This window comes from Symphalangus syndactylus, chromosome 6 (assembly GCF_028878055.3).
Source record: "Symphalangus syndactylus isolate Jambi chromosome 6, NHGRI_mSymSyn1-v2.1_pri, whole genome shotgun sequence".
NCBI classification, from domain to species: Eukaryota; Metazoa; Chordata; class Mammalia; order Primates; family Hylobatidae; genus Symphalangus; species Symphalangus syndactylus.
In genome coordinates, this window is record NC_072428.2 from 151524661 (window position 1) to 151547463 (window position 22803).

Here is a 22803-nt window from a genome sequence, read left to right on the forward strand (position 1 = left end):
AAACCATACTTTTGATTGAGCAGTTTTGAAACACTCTGTCTGTAGAAAATGCAACTGGACATTCGTAGCGCTAAGTGGGTAATAGTGGAAAAAAGAATATGTTCAAATATAAACTACACAGAAGCATTGTATGAAACTTCTTTCTGTTCTGTGCATTCAACTAACAGAGTTGAACCTTAATTTTGATTGAGCGTTTCTGAAACACTCTTTCTGTAGAAACTGCAATTGGACATTCTGAGCGCTAAGAGGCCTCTATTGGGAAAAATAATATCTTCAAATAAAAACTACAGAGAAGCATTGTGTGAAACTTATTTCTGATATGTTCATTTAGCTAACAGAGTTAAAACATACTTTTGATTGCGCAGTTCTGAACACTCTTTCTGTAGAAAATGCAAGTGGACATTCGGAGCGCTAAGAGGGTAATAGTGGAAAAAGTAATATATTCAAATATAAACTACACAGTAGCATTCTGTGAAAGTTCTTTCTGTTCTGTGCATTCAACTAACAGAGTTGAACCTTACTTTTGATTGAGCCGTTCTGAAACACTCTTTCTGTAGAAACTGCAATTGGACATGCTAAGCGCTAAGAGGCCTACATTGGGAAAAAAAATATCTTCAAATAAAAACTACACAGATGCATTCTGTGAAACTTATTTCTGATCTGTAAATTCAGTTAACAGAGATAAAACATATTTTTGATTGAGCAGTTATGAAACACTCTTTTTGTAGAAAATGCAAGTGGAGATTCGGAGCGCTAAGAGGGTAATAGTGGAAAAAGGAATGTCTTCAAATATAAACTACACAGAATCATTTGGTGAAACTTCTTTCTGATCTGTGCATTCAGCTAACAGAGTTAAACCATACTTTTGATTGAGCAGATCTGAACACTCTTTCTGTAGAAAATGCAACTGGACATTTGGAGCGCTAAGAGCGTAGTAGGGGAAAAAGGAATATATTCAAATATAAACTACACAGAAGCATTCTGTGAAACTTCTTTCTGATCTGAGCATTCAGCTAACAGAGTTAAACCATACTTTTGATTGAGCAGTTTTGAAACACTCTGTCTGTAGAAAATGCAACTGGACATTCGTAGCGCTAAGTCGGTAATAGTGGAAAAAAGAATATGTTCAAATATAAACTACACAGAAGCATTGTATGAAACTTCTTTCTGTTCTGTGCATTCAACTAACAGAGTTGAACCTTACTTTTGATTGAGCCGTTCTGAAAGACTCTTTCTGTAGAAACTGCAATTGGACATTCTGAGCGCTAAGAGGCCTATATTGGGAAAAAGAATGTCTACAAATAAAAACTACACAGAAGAATTGTGTGAAACTTCTTTCTGTTCTGTTTGTTCAACTAAAAGAGTTGAACCTAAGTTTTGATTGAGCCGTTCTGAAACACTCTTTCTGTAGAAAATGCAAGTGGAGATTTGGAGCGCTAAGAGGGTAATAGTGGAAAAAGGAATGTCTCCAAATATAAACTGCACAGAATCATTCTGTGAAACTTCTTTCTGATCTGTGCATTCAGCTAACAGAGTTAAACCATACTTTTGATTGAGCAGATCTGAACACTCTTTCTGTAGAAAATGCAACTGGACATTTGGAGCGCTAAGAGAGTAGTAGTGGAAAAAGGAATATATTCAAATATAAACTACACAGAAGCATTCTGTGAAACTTCTTTCTGATCTGAGCATTCAGCTAACAGAGTTAAACCATACTTTTGATTGAGCAGTTTTGAAACACTCTGTCTGTAGAAAATGCAACTGGACATTCGGAGCGCTAAGAGGGTAATAGTGGAAAAAGGAATATATTCAAATATAAACTACACAGTAGCATTCTGTGAAAATTCCTTCTGTTCTGTGCATTCAACTAACAGAGTTGAACCTTACTTTTGATTGAGCCGTTCTGAAACACTCTTTCTGTAGAAACTGCAATTGGATATGCTAAGCGCTAAGAGGCCTACATTGGGAAAAAGTATATCTTCAAATAAAAACTACACAGATGCATTCTGTGAAACTTATTTCTGATCTGTAAATTCAGTTAACAGAGATAAAACATATTTTTGATTGAGCAGTTATGAAACACTCTTTTTGTAGATAATGCAAGTGGAGATTCGGAGCGCTAAGTGGGTAATAGTGGAAAAAGGAATGTCTTCAAATATAAACTACACAGAATCATTCGGTGAAACTTCTTTCTGATCTGTGCATTCAGCTAACAGAGTTAAACCATACTTTTGATTGAGCAGATCTGAACACTCTTTCTGTAGAAAATGCAACTGGACATTTGGAGCGCTAAGAACGTAGTAGTGGAAAAAGGAGTATATTCAAATATAAACTACACAGAAGCATTCTGTGAAACTTCTTTCTGATCTGAGCATTCAGCTAACAGAGTTAAACCATACTTTTGATTGAGCAGTTTTGAAACACTCTGTCTGTAGAAAATGCAACTGGACATTCGTAGCGCTAAGTGGGTAATAGTGGAAAAAAGAATATGTTCAAATATGAACTACACAGAAGCATTGTATGAAACTTCTTTGTGTTCTGTGCATTCAACTAACAGAGTTGAACCTTACTTTTGATTGAGCCGTTCTGAAACACTCTTTCTGTAGAAACTGCAATTGGACATTCTGAGCGCTAAGAGGCCTATATTGGGAAAAAGAATGTCTACAAATAAAAACTACACAGAAGAATTGTGTGAAACTTCTTTCTGTTCTGTTTGTTCAACTAAAAGAGTTGAACCTTAGTTTTGATTGAGCCGTTCTGAAACACTCTTTCTGTAGAAAATGCAAGTGGAGATTCGGAGCGCTAAGAGGGTAATAGTGGAAAAAGGAATGTCTCCATATATAAACTACACAGAATCATTCTGTGAAACTTCTTTCTGATCTGTGCATTCAGCTAACAGAGTTAAACCATACTTTTGATTGAGCAGATCTGAACTCTCTTTCTGTAGAAAATGCAACTGGACATTTGGAGCGCTAAGAGAGTAGTAGTGGAAAAAGGAATAAATTCAAAAATAAACTACACAGAAGCATTCTGTGAAACTTCTTTCTGATCTGAGCATTCAGCTAACAGAGTTAAACCATACATTTGATTGAGCAGTTTTGAAACACTCTGTCTGTAGAAAATGCAACTGGACATTCGTAGCGCTAAGTGGGTAATAGTGGAAAAAAGAATATGTTCAAATATAAACTACACAGAAGCATTGTATGAAACTTCTTTCTGTTCTGTGCATTCAACTAACAGAGTTGAACCTTACTTTTGATTGAGCCTTTCTGAAACACTCTTTCTGTAGAAACTGCAATTGGACATTCTGAGCGCTAAGAGGCCTCTATTGGGAAAAATAATAACTTCAAATAAAAACTACACAGAAGCATTGTGTGAAACTTATTTCTGATATGTTCATTAAGCTAACAGAGTTAAACCATACTTTTGATTGCGCAGTTCTGAACACTCTTTCTGTAGAAAATGCAAGTGGACATTCGGAGCGCTAAGAGGGTAATAGTGGAAATAGGAATATATTCAAATATAAACTACACAGTAGCATTCTGTGAAAATTCTTTCTGTTCTGTGCATTCAACTAACAGAGTTGAACCTTACTTTTGATTGAGCCGTTCTGAAACACTCTTTCTGTAGAAACTGCAATTGGACATGCTAAGCGCTAAGAGGCCTACATTGGGAAAAAGAATATCTTCAAATAAAAACTACACAGATGCATTCTGTGAAACTTATTTCTGATCTGTAAATTCAGTTAACAGAGATAAAACATATTTTTGATTGAGCAGTTATGAAACACTCTTTTTGTAGAAAATGCAAGAGGAGATTCGGAGCGCTAAGAGGGTAATAGTGGAAAAAGGAATGTCTTCAAATATAAACTACACAGAATCATTCGGTGAAACTTCTTTCTGATCTGTGCATTCAGCTAACAGAGTTAAACCATACTTTTGATTGAGCAGATCTGAACACTCTTTCTGTAGAAAATGCAACTGGACATTTGGAGCGCTAAGAGCGTAGTAGTGGAAAAAGGAATATATTCAAATATAAACTACACAGAAGCATTCTGTGAAACTTCTTTCTGATCTGAGCATTCAGCTAACAGAGTTAAAATATACTTTTGATTGAGCAGTTTTGAAACACTCTGTCTGTAGAAAATGCAACTGGACATTCGTAGGGCTAAGTGGGTAATAGTGGAAAAAAGAATATGTTCAAATATAAACTACACAGAAGCATTGTATGAAACTTCTTTCTGTTCTGTGCATTCAACTAACAGAGTTAAACCTTACTTTTTATTGAGCCGATCTGAAACACTCTTTCTGTAGAAACTGCAATTGGACATTCTGAGCGCTAAGAGGCCTATATTGGGAAAAAGAATGTCTACAAATAAAAACTACACAGAAGAATTGTGTGAAACTTCTTTCTGTTCTGTTTGTTCAACTAAAAGAGTTGAACCTTAGTTTTGATTGAGCCGTTCTGAAACACTCTTTCTGTAGAAAATGCAAGTGGAGATTCGGTGTGCTAAGAGTGTAATAGTGGAAAAAGGAATGTCTCGAAATATAAACTACACAGAATCATTCTGTGAAACTACTTTTTGATCTGTGCATTCAGCTAACAGCGTTAAATCATACTTTTGATTGAGCAGATCTGAACTCTCTTTCTGTGGAAAATGCAACTGGACATTTGGAGCGCTAAGAGAGTAGTAGTGGAAAAAGGAATATATTCAAATATAAACTATACAGAAGCATTCTGTGAAACTTCTTTCAGATCTGAGCATTCAGCTAACAGAGTTAAACCATACTTTTGATTGAGCAGTTTTGAAACACTCTGTCTGTAGAAAATGCAACTGGACATTCGTAGCGCTAAGTGGGTAATAGTGGAAAAAAGAATGTGTTCAAATATAAACTACACAGAAGCATTGTATGAAACTTCTTTCTGTTCTGTGCATTCAACTAACAGAGTTGAACCTTACTTTTGATTGAGCCTTTCTGAAACACTCTTTCTGTAGAAACTGCAATTGGACATTCTGAGCGCTAAGATGCCTCTATTGGGAAAAATAATATCTTCAAATAAAAACTACACAGAAGCATTGTGTGAAACTTATTTCTGATATGTTCATTAAGCTAACAGAGTTAAACCATACTTTTGATTGCGCAGTTCTGAACACTCTTTCTGTAGAAAATGCAAGTGGACATTCGGAGCGCTAAGAGGGTAATAGTGGAAAAAGGAATATATTCAAATATAAACTACACAGTAGCATTCTGTGAAAATTCTTTCTGTTCTGTGCATTCAACTAACAGAGTTGAACCTTACTTTTGATTGAGCCGTTCTGAAACACTCTTTCTGTAGAAACTGCAATTGGACATGCTAAGCGCTAAGAGGCCTACATTGGGAAAAAGAATATCTTCAAATAAAAACTACACAGATGCATTCTGTGAAACTTATTTCTGATCTGTAAATTCAGTTAACAGAGATAAAACATATTTTTGATTGAGCAGTTATGAAACACTCTTTTTGTAGAAAATGCAAGTGGAGATTCGGAGCGCTAAGGGGGTAATAGTGGAAAAAGGAATGTCTTCAAATATAAACTACACAGAATCATTCGGTGAAACTTCTTTCTGATCTGTGCATTCAGCTAACAGAGTTAAACCATACTTTTGATTGAGCAGATCTGAACACTCTTTCTGTAGAAAATGCAACTGGACATTCTGAGCGCTAAGAGGCCTATATTGGGAAAAAGAATGTCTACAAATAAAAACTACACAGAAGAATTGTGTGAAACTTCTTTCTGTTCTGTTTGTTCAACTAAACGAGTTGAACCTTAGTTTTGATTGAGCCGTTCTGAAACACACTTTCTGTAGAAAATGCAAGTGGAGATTCGGAGCGCTAAGAGGGTAATAGTGGAAAAAGGAATGTCTCCAAATATAAACTACACAAAAGTGTCAATCTACTAATTTATCTTCTAATAACTTTCCACCCAGGAGCATTCGTCCCTCTCATTAGACAGTTGTTCTATGCTTCTTTTTTTCACATTCTAATTGCCTCACCTGAACCAAAAAAAGAATGTGGATCTAGGATCAATACCTTTTGAAAAGTCATTTATTTCATTATATTATTTTTTCATATATCTGCATTATTGCATAGAATACCTGATTGGTCTTATGCTAAGTTTTTCATGTAACATTACCTCTGCAAGATATTAATAAGTATCCTTCCAAAAATGTTTGAAAAATCTTGGGTAAAACATATTACGTAAGTTCCTGTTTTATAGTTTTCCAAGAGTTTTACTATCCTTGGCCAATGACAAAATTCAAAGCAGAGATTCAGTACACAACTTTTGTAAAACTTACCTATTTTTCTTATAAGACTGTGGCTTTGTTTTGTTTTGTTTTGAACTTCTTTTCTGTGATGTGACATGAGACTGTGTGTTGAGTTAGGGGTGGGGACATACATTAACAGAGGTTTAGGAACTGCTTTGCTAAAGCAAGTTTGAGGAGAAAATGGGGAGACTAATACAAGATTTCTCTTTAAGCAGTGGGAGTTGAAGGGGTAGGTGGTTTTTGGAGAAAGAAGAGACCCATTCATGGCACAGGCTTCTTTATGTTTCTGCTCTGTGTGATACTTAATGAGGATACAGACATTCACTTCCTCTATTTCCCACCCCTGGCCGGGGGTAACCCAAAGGTACCTGATAAAGACACAGCCTTATAGCTGTATCAAGTATCCCTGAGTGTGTTAGGACTGGAGAGGCCTAAGGAATAAAAAACATACATGCATTAAATGGAACAAATACAGAGAAGAAGAAAACTCAGACATGGTACATTAATTGTGTACCTTTCCTTACAACCCAGCACATCACAGGGTACATGACCTGCTTCCTTTTGACCTGCTTCCTTTATGTTCACTGCATGAACAGGGAAGGGGGTTGGGGTACACGTGGGAGATAATTGTGTTTATTATGTACCTGGTATTAATACATCTATAGAGACAATTGGAATGACTATACTGGAGAAACAGCAAGAGAAGAACTGAAAAGGCTAAAACAAATACTTGGTTCTCTAAAAAATACTCCAAAGGATTTCTCATGTCTGACAAATTACATTTTAGTCTAATAGTAATAAGTGACCAAAACTAAGGTGATTTGATAAATATCATAAGGTATTTTATTGTGAAATTGATATCTATACGTATTGCTTATAAAGCTCAGTAATCTGTTCTTGAATTGAGAAATTACTGAGACAACATCAAAAGCTGTCATTTTTGTTTCTATGTTGTCGTTGTTATTGTTTGTGAGGTCAGAGCTTCTAAACTTTATGACTGTTTGAAAGGGGCCTATATAGACCTTGCCTGAATATTAAGTCATGTGAAATGATAAAAAGCTTTCTGATTTATTGGGTTAGACAAAGAAAAAATTGAGAAATTGAGCATCATTAAAATTAAAGACTTTTGTTATTAAAACTGTGCTTAGAATGAAAACAAAAGCCACAGGTTGGGAGAAAATTTTTTCAAAACACATTCAAAACATTTTCAAAACATATCAGATAAATTACTGGTATTTAAAGTATACAGAGAACTCGAAAATAAGAAAGAAAACAACTCATTTAAAAAATAGTCCAAAGGTCTAAATACAGCTGTCAAATGGGGATTTCGAAGTTACTAGTCATGTATCATTAGGGAACTGCAAGTCACAGCAACCGTGAGATATTATTACATGACTATTAAAATGACCAATATCCAAAAGTCTGATGATACCAAAAGCTGGCAAATGTGAGGAGAAACAGGAACTTTTATTCATTGCTTGTGAGAATGCAGAATAGTACAGCTACTTTGGCAGTCAGTTTGGCAGTTTCTTATAAAACTAAACATACTCCTACCACACAACCCAGCAATTACATTCCCGGTATTTACTTAAAGGATTTGAAAACTTACATGCACACAAAAGCCTTCTTCCCATGAATGTTACAGGAGCCTTATTCATGATCACTAAAATCGAAATGTCCTTCAGGAAGTGAATGGAAAAATAAACTGTGGTATATCCAGGCAATGGAATAGTATTCTGTCAAGCTACAGAAGACACACAGGAACCTTTAAATGCATATTGCCAAGTGAAAGAAGCCAGTCTGAAAAGTCTACATACCGTATGATTCAACTACATGACCTTCTGGAGAAAGCAAAACTATGGAGACAGTAAAGAGATCAGTGACTATTAGGGATTTGGAGGAGATTTGTGCAGTCTAAACATGTCATGTGCCAACAATGACGTAAAGATATGTGAGATAAAGTATGACGAATTCTATTGACAAACACACGCAATGGCTTCCATTTAACTGAGAAGAAACCATATACCTAGCACAAGTCTTTTTCTGTGCATTAACTTTTTGTAATACAACTATATGAAGTTATAGCCTATTTTATATATGAATAAAAGCATTTCCAAAGGTTAAGAAAGGGCACAGTGAGAGTGAGAAGCACAGTCTGGGTAGGCAGGTCAATCTAGTTTTCTATCTGTGCTTTAAACTGCTATAACCATCAACTCAATCTACTAATTTATCTTCTACATAAATTAGTAGAGGAAACGATGAACGGATGGAGCAAGGAAGAATTTTAGGAGAGTGAATCCATTATTCTGTATGACACTGTAATGAGGATTATTTGTCATTACACATTTGACAAAACCTACAGAATTCATAAGACAAGGAGTAAACTCTAATACAAACTACATACTTTAGTCAATAGTAATGTACCAATATTGACTCATCAACTATAACAAATGTACCACACTATTGCAAGATGTTAAAAATCGGGGAAATTGGGGTAGAGGCTGAGGATGACGTGTGAATGCTTATTCACTTCTTTCTACAAACCTAAAATTGCTTTTAAAGAGTCAATAAAAATTAAAACAAGGCAGGGTTTTCATGCAATGGAAAAAAACACACAACTTTAGTAAGTGACTCATAATTATGCTTATGCCACTTTGCTAGATTACACTTCATTAATAAATATAGTTTCATCCTTTATGTTATAAAGCAGAATAAAGTCAGATATCTAGAGAAATTGATTTTAATGATTAGAGTAAAAGCATTTTCACCTCCAACGTCAGAATGAGTTCTTCAGAATCAGTCCATTTTATAGTTAAATCAATCATTGATTTTAAAAAAATATTGAGAAAAACTTTAACTTCACTTTTTCCATCAAACTCAATGTCATGACAGCATTGTCATTTCAATCTAGGATTAAAACCTATTTCTGGACCCAGTGGACTTACTGTGATAGATTCTGAAAATGTCAGACGTTAAAGTCCAGTCTTTGATCTGCTGTCCTCTGCAGTTATCAAAAGGTCAGTTTATCCTGCTTCTTTTCTCTCTTTTTCATATATCTTGCACTTCAGCTTAATATTAGTATTAAGCTAAATTTCTTATTTTATTTTGATTGATAAAGGAAAACAGATTGTTTCAATACAGTTACTGAGAATAAGCAGCAAAACGTACTTATAAAGTACACAAGAGAGCTATAAGATAAAAAATTTGTTCAAAAAAAGATTTGGAAATTTTTATTGCATGAATGTTCAAATGGAAAGGAAAACTTTCTGGATTCTTTTTCCACCACACAGGAGTAGCAGCACTAAAGTAGTGAATAATGTCCGTTCAATTGGTAGTTTTCATGTATTTCTGATATCAGAAATGGACTGTTAGTAACTAGTTTTAAAAGCAGAGCATTTTTGTGCATGGCATTCCCCTGAATTCCAAAGCCCAAACTTAACTTAGGCTAATTTCTCTCTGCTGGGAGCCCCATTAATTTCTCATAGATAACATTTCATATATATGCGGCATTCTGATGATGTAAAGGAATTCACACCTTATGGGCCTACAAGCCAAATTTAATCAATGGCTTGCTTCATATGGCTGAGAGCTAAAAATTGTTTTGGCATTTTGGAAGTGTTTAAAGAAGGAGAAGGAAGGGGAGAAGAAGAATGAGTAGATGAAGGAGAGACAGAGACTACATATGGCCAGCAAAGCCTATAATATTTACTGTCTAGTTCTTTACACAAAGAACTTTTCCAATCTTGAACAAAACACACACATTTTCGTTATGCCAAAAAAGGACTACAATAAGTCTTCACTTAACATCATTGACAGGTGCTTGAAAACTGGTCATAGGTATATATATTTATGGTCACGTGATGTTTTGATACACGCATACGGAGGGATAAATTGGGGATGGTTAATTGGTACAAAAATACAGTCAGCGAAACCCATTTTACCATAGGTTGACATCAAAAGAGTTCAGCTTCTATGGCTTTTGGTAACTAAAACGTCAACAAACTTGTAAATAAAGATCAAAACACTTCTAATATTAAATGCTGAAATAAATTTCAGCTATTCATACGTTTAAGATTAATAAAAGCTAGTAAAATCATTATTTACCTACTTATTTCAGTTTAGGGTTGCAGTTGACCGCAGCCTATCCTGTCAGCTCAGGACGCAATGTGGGAACCAGCCCTGGACAGGGTGCCGTCGCATTGCAGGTGCACTCACACATACCCACAGTTACTCAGACTGGGACCACATAGACACGTCAATCAACCTCACATGCACAGCCTTGGGAAGTGAGAGGAAACTGGAGCATCCAGAGAATATCAATGCAGACATGGGGAGAATACATAAGCTCTACACAGACAGTGAACCCCAATTGGAATCAATTTGTTTTTTCTCATCAACATCATAATGAAATGACATTGAATGAAACGTCGTTATTCAAAGACCTGTTGTACTCAGTTCTAAACATTTCAGAATTAAGAGATCTACACACATCCTCTTCTATATAATGGAGTGGGTCTCTTAAAATTTCCTGGCAACATACTCTTAGCCTGCCTAGGAAACACTTTAGAATACAACTGCATTATAATAAATTTTCATATTCTATTCATATCTTCATATTTCTCCCTCTACTTATTAAGGTATAGTCTTGTATATGTAATCCTTCAGTTCCTGAACAAGGTGAACATATGATCTCATGATGTGTGTTTTAATTTCTTAACTTTGTTGAGATTTGGGAATGTGAGGATGATGGAAAGGAAAGAAAGGAATTCAGCAGCTATAAAAGAAATCTGACCTTTAATTTTTTTATTGAATTTGTTTCTTGTTTTATTTTTCCTTCCTTTGCACAAATGAGAACTTCTAGTTTTACAAAGGGTACCATCAACTTTAGGACAAAAATTTGTATTTGTGGCATAACACAAGTTGGAGACACAATGATTTAGAGATTGCATATCAATTTTATCAAATAAATGTGATAAAGTAGGTGATATGCACACACACACACACATTTGTAGTGACAAAACCATTGACACAGATACCCAGATGGCACTTAATGTACTTTCAGCCTTAAATTCTTTCTCAAGGACAAGCCATTTGTTTGCAAATGATTTAGCATTCAAAAATGATTAAACACGGGAAAAAATGCATTGCACATAAAGTTCAGATTACAAGTGAATTAAAGTCACACTAATATAACTATAATTTATAATGAATTCAAATGGCTTTCAGAAGGGTCATCTGTGGAAGGTGAAGAGCAATCTGAATTTATTTTTCTGGTAACTGGTCACAGCAATGTTTTCTAGACTAGTGAGTGAGTGCTCATACAGCACCATGTGTGTTCAACAACACATAAAGTTGGATGACAAAATCTACTTTAGTGAGAAGGTAGCTATTTCCAGGGGCACCAATAGTAATGTCAGTTTTGAGTCTTGGGTTTGCTTTTGTTTGTTTACAAGGCGATGAAATGTTTAAGGAAAAAATAAATTCTACCAATCCATGTTGAGTGAACATTTCAATCCTTGTAAAGACCAAAGTCAGCTGCCACCATGCCATGCAAACCTTATAGTACATGACATGTTAAATCGGTAACCTCGAAAGGGACTTCTGAGAAGCTATGAGTAAAAGGCACATACAAAATGCCTCTGAGATGAATTCACAAATGAAATGGAAAAGGATAACTGTGTACATCCAAGAAGAATAGTAATTAACAGAAAACAAGAACACTTCTAAATTGAAAGAATCCCTAAAGTAAAAGAAGACCAAAGAAAAAGAAATAAAGATGAGAAGTGAAATGAGGCAGAAATGGTGAGCGACAAGGAGATACACTGAGAAAAAAAGTAGCTAAAGTTAGTGTGTTATTATTTCAGCAAAATTAAGTATATCAATACTGAGAAATATGACTTGAAATAGATTCAGTACCTCAAGCAGAAACATAAACAAATAACATCTGGGTTTTTCTTTTGATAACCAGTATTTTAAATACAAAAATCTAAAAATTTTGTCTTTGTGTAAGAGTTACACATTTATCATACCAATCAATAACAAAAAGGCGCTATAAATACTGTATGGAAATAAATGTCCTAACAGATGTTAACCAGACATCAGTCTTCACCGGTAAGGATTAGATTTGAAGGTGTTTGCAGATAATTAAAACTTGTTTTTATAACATAACTTAGCAGCTAAGTAGTATAATGAAAATGGGATATTCAAATTATAAGATATAAAATATTAAAGATAGAAGAACATGTTTATTTTTTCAATATAAATATTGTTACAGCTCAGAGAAACAGTATGAAATCTCAGGGCTCATGAAAGGCCACATTCTAGAGATAGTGATTGACAGGTATGGTAATTCCCCTACAGCGTGGTGCCTGTTGTCATGGAGTAGCATGTCTCCTACAGGGTACTACCAGCAGGTTCATGTAGGAAGAGCCAATAGTCCATGTGAGAAACCCCGGAAGGCTAAAGATAGAAGGAAATATTTGTGCCACGTTGAAGAGCAAGTTCACCAGGTGAATTGGCATGTGGCTAGGGTACAACTTCCCATACATATATAAATAATGAAACACACAAAAAATTATCAGAAAAGTATTTTATTATTATTAGAGTCACGATTAGCACTCTCCTCATCAGGAGAGTTTTAGGTTTTTTTCTTGCCCTACTCTATACTTTTTAAACACAGTCTCCAAGTTTCAAAATAAAAGTTTCTTATTTTTAATTCAAATCTCAATTAAAATAAAACAAAAACCGAAAATGTAGAAGTTCCTTATTTTGACCATCTATATATCATACACAACAAAAAGACTGATAAAATTCCACTAAACACAACAGCTAGATCCGTATTCCCGTTACTGCTTAAGCCCATTCCAATAAGGATTTTATACCAAATCTGCCCTTGCCAAGGCTACCTGGGGCCTTCATTTTATTATTTGCAATGGACAATTTTAACTTCACATCCATGTTGGCTTCCTTACATCCTAGATGCACATACAGCCAGATTTTTTCCATCAGATGTGATTTGATCCTCCAAATTCGGAATGCCTTGATGACCTCCTCTTTATCTAAAGATCACTTTAAAAAGCCTGAAGTATTTGGCTCTTCCCTAAATCTTTGGCCAGATGTAATGTCATCCTCCCATTGGCTTTCTTTGTCCAAACTACATTAGCCTTATCTCAGATCTTCAAACAAGTTATATTTCCTGCCTAAGATCTTTCTATGAGTGAGTGAAAGGTGTGACGAAGATAGTTCCTCTTTGCCCCCAAAGGTTTCATTGATCACGCTGATAATGAATTTACTGTTATTTTAATCTCTTACTGTTATACTCAGGCTTAAATTCTCTACCCTACACACTTCAGTTGACATAATTTTAATTTCCACTGTGATGCTTCTCTCTCTTCTGTCAACACTCTCTCCTCACAGGGTTTCATCCAGATCAGGAGTCAGTAACATTTTTGACAAAGAGCCAGATAGTAAATATTGCAGGCTTTGTGTTGCCAAGAGGCAAATTTATGGAACTTTCCCTGCTGAAAAATTTCCCTGTATTTTACATTTTAGACTTATAAATGCCACACGTACTTATAACTCATGAGCCATACAAAAATAGGTGGCAGACCAGATCTGGCTCATGGGCTATAATAGTTTTCCAACCCCTCACCTAGATTCATGACTTTAGGCATGCTCTATAGGCTACGATGATCTAACTCACATCTCTAGCCAAGTCAACTTGTCAGTGCCTACTTGATGTCTCCACTTGGATTCTAACTAGCGTCTTAATTTAAGATTAAAAAATGTAAAATCAATCACACATACGCACCTACCCACACCTCTGTCACTTGCAAACTGCCTCATGTCATCAAGACTTTGCCATATCACTAAAAGTGACCATAATCCCCCATGTCCCTACATCCAAATACCTTGATATAATTCTTGCTCAGTAAATTCAATCATCTTCAAATCAACTTCCAATCTCAACTGATTTTCTCCAACTTTATTGCTACACTCATAATCCCAACTACCATCATCCTTCAACTGGACAGGTGCAATAGTCAGCTAAATGAACCCCCTTCCTTCACTAGTGTACCCTTCCACAATAGTACACCCTCCTAAGAGCTAACCTCATCGTATCACACATCCATCATACACTTTTCAATGTAGTTAATTTATATTCACATTTTGATATAAGATCTAGATTTGGTCCCTGAGAACACTCATGTAATCTCTCTCCATGCTCTTCCTTCATGGACATTCCAGCCAAACCGGCCTTCTTTTCTTTGTAAGAAACTATCAAGCTCTCTTTTTAAATTACAGAATCTTTATATCTGCCCTTCTTTCTGCTCAGAGCACCCCAGATCTTCAAAGTACCTTCCTCTTTGTCTTCACTCAACTCTCAAATGAAATATTACCTCCTCAGAGAGAAAAATGCTCTGAAATACCTACAGCCAGATCAGTGCCTTCCTCCTTGACAGTTTTACTCAGCCATGTTATCACATGTAATCTTCTTCGTAGTAGTGTACTTTATAGCCCTTCACACCATTGCTTTTTTTAGGTATTTGTATGTCTTCCTCCTCTTTCCCTCCTCACTACAGTATAGCCAATTGTGTCTTTGCCTTCTTCACTGCTATATCCCCTAGTGCCTGGTAGGCTTTCTATAAACAGCCATTTATTGACTTATTGACTACATGTATATGCTAATCCTTTTTACTAATTGTTGTTACACTATAAATTTCTCTTCTCCCTCTCTTCGCTTCCCTCTTCTCATGTCCCTTGATGCTTCCTACTCAATATTAACATGGACATCATTTTGTGTCTTCAGCATTTCTCTTTTCATTATATTATGATAGGTTAATTTTCCTAAGAAAACACTATTTTGACAAAAGCAAAGCATTAAAGTAAAGCAGCATAGGATCAATTTTTTCCTATTGAAAAGGAAACACCATCTTTCCGAGAAGACAATTCCACCAGGAAACAAAAAAAACACACACATTTCCGGTAAGTCCTAGTTCCCAAGACTTGAAGCCAGTATGTTTTTCCACTTTCAAGTATCCTTGACTGTAGAGATAAAAGGTATCCACTTAGAGATATTAACTCATTACCACTGCCTAAATTTGGTTTCCAGAAACACAACTTAATATGACATCAATGGATGTGATAATCATTTGAAAGTAGCTTTATCAAAATCATCCAACAGAACAAGTTACTTTCCTAATTAGCATCCTCGGTTAAATACCTAAATCTGATGAATAATAAGTTATGCATTATGCTAAATTGCATTGGCTCACTATCTTAGAATGCTTTCAAACTAATTAAAAATGAGATATTCAGTGATGAGAAACATAAAAAGATAAAAACCTATTTCAATCAGTTTAAATTAGAATTTAACATTTCTTCAATACGCTCTTTTGTAGTCAATTGCAAGAGTAATAAAGCAAAATTATTGAGTCTATAATAGTGACCGTTCAAAATTCATAGTGAATTATTAAAAAGAAAACTAAGGTCCCTGCCAACTTTCCACCTCACTTCAAAGCATAGCCAAGGTCATTACAACAGCAAGTAAAAGACTCCACACAATTCCCACTTCTTCGCCTCTATACTGTTACTTCTGGAATCTTCTACTGCTCCAAATTGTGTGTTTGCTCCAGACTCAGCAGTTCTCACCACCTTGTTCTTCCAATTGCCATCTTCTCTGTGCGGCCTTTCTTGACTACCCAGTTAAAAATTATCCTATCAAAATTATCTGATCCCCATCCAGGATTACTTTTCACCATCTAACTTACGATACTTTGCATATTTATGTGGCTCATTGTCTGTTATCTGTCTCCCTAAGTTAGAATGCGAGCTTCATGATGGCAGAGTTTTGGTCAATTTCCTTCACTCAATAATTCCTGACCCAAAGTAAACACTTCATAAGTATTTTTTGAATATACTAATATATAGTCCGAATTATCAAGGAACTTATAAATAAATAAAGACACAACCCAGCATATAGTGCAGCTTGAGAAATGTTGATAGTGTGGTACAGGAGGAGGTATGTAAACTATGAGAAGCAACAGTTAAATAAGAAGCAATCCAGAAAGACACACAGTGTGGGTGACATCTGAGTTAAAGGACAGAAGGTAAGAAGATAACCAGATGGAGAAAAGAGAGGAAGATCTTACAAACAAGCATCAGAAGTTACCATAAGAAAAGCAAGTACAAAATCATCAGAAGAAAAACAATTGCATCCCAGTTATTACCACAAACATAATTAACTATGAAAACCCAGAACAGTTCATGCTTTGATAATGCTAAAGTTGATACGTAGATTAAGATGTGATATAACAATCTGCAAATCTTAGTTTTCAGAAAACCTTTTTAGGCAAGATATGATGATTTAAGGAAGAAAAGTTGCTGATGGATGAGGCATGTTGTCCCTTAAAGACAAACACTATGAAGACTGCGTACAGCCTTTATAATGGAAAGGTGCCACGTTTTTTCTTTTCTAAGTCCTTGGAATCTCAGTTGGCAACTTTGAAATTCATGTGTAATTCATGAGCTTTTTAAAAGAAATGTAATAAGTAACACAAGTGATTCTAGAGCTTGTCTTTAGGCTGAGGTAGATATTGGCATTATAAATTGAAGTGCTAGAAAGGAACAATAAGAATTAAGAATAAGCAGTAATTTCTGCCAAGATCTGTGGCACCCAGTCTCACACATAAGGCTTTTTGGAATCTCTTGGTTTCCAAGGTTCAGGCTCTCATACTTTAGTTTGTACATAAAGGACTTAAGTTATTCTTAAAGCACAGTTTTAGCACTTCACACCAGGAGATGGTTATGAGACTGATCACAGGATAAAGTGAAATAGGATGTGTGCCTACTTGTAGAAGGAACCTCGTTCCTTTTGCCATTCTATTCCTACTTTTCTGGCAGGAAAGTCCTAGAAAAAATTTCATATACAGATTAATTTTAAACAATTTACATGATATTTTACTATTAATAGCTTCTAGAATATCTTAGCTTAGGCTGGCCCTGGTGGCTCACACTTGAAATCCCAGAATTTTGGGAGGCTGAAGTGGGCGGATCAACTGAAGTCAGGAGTTTGAGACTAGCCTAGCCAACATGGTCAAACCTAGTCTCTACTAAAAATCCAAAAATTAGCCGGGTGTGGTGATGCGTACCTGTAATCCCAGCTACACAGGAGGCTGAGGCAGGAGAACCATTGAGCCTGGGAGGTGGAGGCCGCAGTGAGCCAAGATTGTGTCACTGCACTCCAGCCTGGGCAACAGAGCAAGACTCTGTCTCACAAAAACAAAAAACAAACAAACAAAAAAAGAGTATCTTAGCTTATATATTTCTCACATCTGATCCTACCACTTTACTTCTTTTTTCCTGTTTATACCAATTATTTCTATTCCTCTTTACATATAGGCAGAAAGATAAGACTAAAATGTGTCATAGACAATGACATCTAGTAAATTGACGTATTCTTCATGTTTAATTCCACAACAGATTTCAAATACAACCAAAATCTCCAAATAAAATCTTAATTCTAAATTGAGTGCTTGTACAGTCTTCAAATATGTTCAAATAGAACATCAAAGCTCAATAAAAATAGTTATATCACTTGGGATGGTGTTTAAAATATTTTTTCCTAAATAAATTCAGCTTCAGAGGATGAGAAAACCTTCGTTAGGAGATGTTTTAAAGAACAAATTAAGTTAAATGTGAAGGAAATCATACTTTATTTTGTTGAATAGTAAGATTTTTTTGTTGCTATTGTGAATTAATGCCATCCAAATATTGAGTGATGTAATTCAATTTAGTAAAAGAAAAAAGTCTAAATTATCAACTTCTTTCCTTATAAAAATGAAATATGCTATAACTTGCATTTTTTCCATGGCAATGACCCTGATGATCAGAGAGGTTAAAACCTAAAAACATTTAAAATCATCTAATCTAAATTATAAAAAAGAAATCCCTTTCTTCAGAAAAAATAATTTTTTAAGGAAGCACTCATAAACAAATCTCTACTAGTAGATATACAGCATACACATCTCTTACTATCTCCCATGCAGACTGCATAAAAAGGCGTGCTGGCTACTTTTAAGAAAACAACATTCAGATGTCTGGAAAGTATCTGAAATGCATGATTAATCTACACAGATAATTTTCTCAAGAAACCAAATTTTGAAGACAAGTAATTCAAAAGTCTATTGTCTATAAAGTAAATCCGCTGGTATACTTAAACTGCTGTAATCCTTTCTCTGTTTACCTTATAGTGTGCACCTCTCAAGCTATGGGAATGCATGTCTTCTCTAAGAAGAGCTGACTTCTTTTGTAGGAAAAAGCTGTTGGAAATGACTGTTAGGATTTCAAATGTTTGGGAGTGTGTATTCATGTGGGTTTTACGTGTTGAATATTTGCATTTGTAATTTTAAGATGCTTAAATCAAAAACTAAAATGACCTATGCAACATAATTCTGCCATAGGATAAATTAAATTCAATTAAATGTTCCCATACAAATTATTATCTACCACAATGTAAAAATATTTATATATCACAAAGATGTAAGAAACACTGACTTCTATTATACAGCAGAGTTCAATTTCACTACTACTTAGCTTGATGATATTTTAAGGTCATGTCTCTTGGAATACACATTCAATATTCATTGCCAAACGTCTGAGCTCACCTCTCTTGAAGCAATATTCAATTATCAAAGGAAAATAATTTACCAAGCAACCTCACAAAACACAAACTCTAGGTAGCATCAAGGTTTTTCAAAGTGATTATTCCTTACTGGTCGAGATCCTAAGATATTAAAACTCATAGATCACATGATCTGAGATTTTCTAATTGAAAAGCTGTAGCTGTAAACCTTTCATTCAAAGTCGGATACTACTTTCAGCTGTCAAAAGAATTATGCAATCACTTAAACTTCTGGAATGAAAGAGAAAATGAAGGGAACAATAAAAGTAACTGAAATGCACTGAGAAATGAACATAAGGAACCAAATGGAGGCAAAGACAGAGAGAGAGGGCTGTTTATCTAACCTTCCCTTCTTGAGTGGGTTTTCTCTGATATCTCTAGAGAACAATTGGATGTGTAACAATGAAATACAAAACACAAGATACTGTCTTCGTATAATTACTTGTAATGATTCCAAGATGGCATAATTTGAGAACTTGCTAAATAGGACAACAAAGTGATCTGCTTTTCCAAAATTTTGCCCCTTAGCTTATATATTATTTCATGGTGAAGATCAATAAAACTGAAAATTGGAATTGCCAGATATTATCAGATTTTATTTTTTGAATGCTTAACAGCTGACCCAAAATCTGGTCATAAAAATGGAAGTTAAATTAAATTGTCCTCAAAATTTAAGTTTGCTACATTTGTAAGAACCACTTGCTTCTTCAAAATCTCAAACTTTCTCATATCTAGCAGCAAATTGAAATTAGGAATTTAAGCATGTAAATTCATCATGGAAACCAAATTGATTAAAATTTTCTGTGTATGCATGATAATGTTTAAAATTTTTGCTACATTTAAACCCTAAGTTAGTTACAAAAACCCTAAAATTATGCTTGTTTAAAAACTTGGGCTAACTTGCTTTTGAAAACATACTGACATATTCGTTCCATTCTTCTTATAATTATTTTTTTGTCACTCCCAAGCAGCACACCATTGTATATATCCCCAAAACGGCACTTCTTTGTTAAAGCCATTAGGACAGAAATATTTTTGAGCCAGATGCAATGGCTCATGCCTGTAATGTCAGTACTTTGGGAGGCCTAGGTTAGAGGACTGCTTGAGGATAGGAGTTTGTGACCTGCCTGGGCAACATAGCAAGACCCAGTCTTTACAAATGAAATGAAAATAAAATATAAAATAAACTGGCTGGACAAGGTAGTGCACACCTGTGGTCATAGCTACCAGGAGGCTGAGATGAGAGGACCATATGAACCCAGGAGTTTGGGGCTGAGAATGAGCTATGACTGCACCACTGCACTTCAGCCAGAACTATGGGTTGGTGAGTTAGAAATAAGTTCTCAGTTCTGAATATAATAACTGCTCCTGGCACTCCCCAGAATGAGCTGGGTTTTCTTTTGCCTCTCTATAGTCCCTCTTCCTCAGGAAATACCCCCATGGTTCTGCCCGCTGTGCTATTAATTACACCAATGCTTATTATATGTCAGTTCAGTTTTATCTAGATTCTCCCAAAGTCAGTGCTGAACTTAGTTGTTTGAAAATGTATATATTGTAATAGTTACCAAAAAGACCAAATACAGCTAGATATTTATGCTATTTGTTTTATTTCCATCGTAGGTATATTTCCTTTTAAAATTCATATATATCTTTCTCTAAGGATTGTCTCCGTTTTCAGATGTTAAGCACTTTCTCATGCACACACCACCTAAGCAGCAAAGACAGAGTCCACGTCAGGGAATGTCACATTCAGGATAAGTACCTATTATTCTGTAACTCAGAAGTAGGAAAATGGATGTCCTCAAGCAGATGCTTTTCTTGACAGATACAAAAATTTGACAAGGATCACTGACTGACTTCCAACCCACCATTCATCACTTTTATCTTATTTTGACCCTAAGGGTCCCAGAGGGATAATGGCACTACATTCCTATTTAGAATTCAGATTTCAGATTGCATTTCTTATATCATTGTTTATAAGTAGTGGTTGCACACAGTCGCGATAATACTATGACATTAATCTACATTCCTCGTTAAATCGATTTTTGTCTTCCGTTTTTGAGCTTAGCTACAATTTCTCACACGGTTTCTCTAGGAAGATTCCTCAATGACTGAAACATTTAGAACATGGTCGATTCATAAATACGACACTGGGATTCCCCAGTGACTGAAACATTTTGAACATGGTCCATTCATAAATACGACACTGGGATTCCCCAATGACTGAAACATTTAGAACATGGTCCACTCATAAATACGACACTGGGATTCCCCAATGACTGAAACATTTAGAACATGGTCCATTCATAAATACGACACTGGGATTCCCCAATGACTGAAACTTTTAGAACATGGTCCATTCATAAATATGACATTGGGATTCCCCAATGACTGAAACATTTAGAACATGGTCCATTCATAAATATGACATTGGGATTCCCCAATGATTGAAAAATTTAGAACATGGTCTATTCATAAATATGAAGAGCTTGTGTAGAAAGTATAATTTACTTATCCTATTATGCTTAAGAAATTATGTGAAATAATGTGAAAATAATCTTAAAACATTTGCATGCATATTTGCTGCAAGAGTCATCTTTCATTGATACTTAATCATAATCATGGACATGGTGGGTCCCAACAACCAATATTTAATGCAAGACTGTAAATTTAATAGAGAGAAAACCTTATTTATAAATTTTCATGTGTTCTTTTCTTGACAATAAGGAGCTGTGAGATTTGTATTTTAAAAGATACTTAGTAATAAAAACTTTAATTTTTAAAACTTTTATTTTTAAATTCTGCTTAATTGCATAAAAGTTAAAAGGTAATATTTAATATTTAATGAGGCTTATTGAGCTAAATGATGATATGCAGCTTGGGTTATACTTGCAATTATAAGATTTGCTCATTATACCTAAGCAATCTCCTTCACTCAATCTAGCTACCACTAAGGAAGCAAAATTCCCTGAATCATAGTATCAAAGCATTCCATTATGTTTTCTATTAAGTTGTTTTGTTCTTTGAATCATTGTCTATTTTAATTTATCCTTTTAGAAAGAAAACAAATTACTTAATTTGCATTTCCCACTAGAAGCTTCACTACAGCTAGACTTGGAATTGATTTCAGGCCATTTTTTAATAAATGATGGTCCCTAGTGAAAGATAGAATACTTGAGCCATCAATATTGAGTAAATAAAAGGGTTTGGGTAAATAAGAGAGAAGATACCTATTTTTCTCAAATATTTTAAATATCTAATAACCTATTCCTCATCTAAAACAAGCCACAATTACTGGAAATGATGGTCAGAGGAAGGTATTAGCAACCCTGTGTAATACTACATGTCATGTTGGATCACTATTACAGAGAAACAGTTGTCATGCTGCATTTTAGTAATTCTACACATCACCAGAGAAATAGACAACTCTTATAGCCAAAGAAATCCAACGTAGCTACTGTCTACATATTCTTGTTTTAGACCTTTGGTGAAAAAAACTACTATGTGTATTGAATATATTTTACATTAGTTTTATGACAAAAAAGAAAAATGAGAATTCTATTAGATGCAAATACAAATTCTGAATGACAGGAAAGAAAAATTAAAATCAAAGCTGATCTTAATTAACAAAATGTATTATCTGCTTACATGTATATACAACTGTTCATATAAAGGCACAGATGCATTTGTGGTTTTGAAAAATATCTATTTCATTTCAAAACTTCATTGAACAATATTACATATGGCAAGAAAACTGCTTTTTTTGAAGGATCTTTTAAAAAGTGTTAAACTTTATTAGATACTTCAAACTAG